Genomic DNA, 1935 nt, shown 5'->3' with positions numbered 1-1935 from the left:
AAAAAAAAAAAAAAAAAAGTGAATTAGCCGGGTGTGGTGGCTCATGCCTGTAATCCAAGCAGTTTGGGAGGCTGAGGGAGGCAGATCACTTGAGCCTGCGAGTTAGGAGACCAGCCTGGGCAACATGGCGAAACCCTGTCTCTACAAAAAAATTTAAACACCAGCTAGGTGTGGTGGAAATCGCCTGTAGTCTCAGCTACTTGGGAGTCTGAGGTGCAAAGATCACTTCACTCCAGGAGGCTGAGGCTGCAGTGAGCCATGATATGTGAACAAATAGCTCCTGGCTTCTCCCTTGATGCAATGAGATTGAGGACCACCTCCAAGGGTTAGGAAGGCCGACAGGCAATGGCTGGGCCTGCCCCAGGGCTGCCAGAAGAGACCAGTGAGGCCATGTGGGGTTTGGCACATAGGCGCTCGCCAGAAATACCAGCTCAGGAAAGAGGCTGAACTCTCCGAGTCCGTGTACCTGTGGGGCTAAGTCCTGAGGCCTTTGAACTTTACCACAGCTGGTGAGGGAAGCCTCCATGGGCCTCTTACAATCCTCCACCACAGCAGCAGGAAGGTTCAGGTTATGTGAGGCTGAACAACATCCTTTCCTGGGTATCCCACAACAGTAACTAGGGGTTATTTTGCCAAAGACGAGAAAATAACCCAGGAAGTCTCTGCAGATACCCTTCAGCACAACCACCAGAAACAAGACATTTTGGGACCACCAAGAACCCTGCAGTCAGGATGTGGGTTAATGGGAGCCCCTAGTTTAGGACCTCCTGGTTGCACCAGCAGCCCCAACTCCACATCTTCCCTTCCCCATATCCACCTCTGCCGTGTCCCAGGCCACAGGCCAGGAAGCCACTTCCGCAGAAAAGACCACAGCCCTTCCCAGCTGTTGGCCACCTTTGGCTGGGCTAGCAGAGCTCAGGTGGAGGGACCACTGTGGCTCTCCTGCTTAGACTCCAGATTTGGGGGATTAAAGGGGAAAAGAAAACCGGAAACGCTATTTCTCTCTCTCTTCGAATTCAGGGGAACCAACGCACTGGCAGTCCCAATTGTTACTGAGGAATAAAAAGGGCCTTTGGTGTCCGGGGTGCCTGCAATCCCTTTCCATGCCAGTCCCGGAACCTGAGTGCCCATCTCAGGCACTGAACAAGCCTGCAGCCAAGTCCAACATCTCAACTCAGGCCAACTTTTATTCTTGTATTCACCATTTGCTGTATCAGCTAGGAGACCTCAAAACTGTAAACTGCAATGATAGTCAAAAAGTCAGGTATGAACAAAGGTCTCCGCGGGCCTGAGATGAACACAGCGCTGATGAGGGCCACGGCCAGGCTTGTCTAGCCATGATGCTGAGGCGTCATCCATCCACTAGTACTCTGACTTAACATTCTTCCCATAAGAAAGAAAACCGGATGGTCCAGGAGAGAGGTCAAGTATGCCAACCCCGAAGTCAAACCTCAGCTCAGCTTCAGAGCCTGTCCAGTGACCACAGGCCACAATGTGGTTCACCCAGCTGACTGCTGTTCTGCTGCTGTCGAAACAAGTAAAGCGCGGAAACTCCAAAGAAGGGGTAACACAAGCAGCGTCAAAAAGAGCACGGTCGGAGTCGGGGCTGGCGCGGACCCGGCCGCCGGCTCTGCCCCTCCCCGACTGTGTGGCGCGGGCCAGTTACTTAGCCTTTCTGGGCTCCAATCCCCTCATCGGTAAAACGGGAACAATGCCTACTCCAGAGGGGCTGTTGTGAGAACTGCAAGAGTTAAGGAACAGGAAAGCCGCCAGCCACACGGGCCTGTGGACATGCAGACAAGCCTCGAAGCCCATGAAGGCAACCACGCACAGAGGCTGGCAACAAGGCAGCGAAGTCACAGCGCTCTTCCAAACGCGGCAGGGCGGACTCGCAGGGGGCACGCGCGTGGGTGCCACGGGGCGAGGCAGGTGGGC

This window comes from Mandrillus leucophaeus, unplaced genomic scaffold (genome assembly GCF_000951045.1).
Source record: "Mandrillus leucophaeus isolate KB7577 unplaced genomic scaffold, Mleu.le_1.0 Scaffold435, whole genome shotgun sequence".
Taxonomy (NCBI): Eukaryota; Metazoa; Chordata; class Mammalia; order Primates; family Cercopithecidae; genus Mandrillus; species Mandrillus leucophaeus.
Note: the sequence above shows the minus strand (reverse complement) of the source record.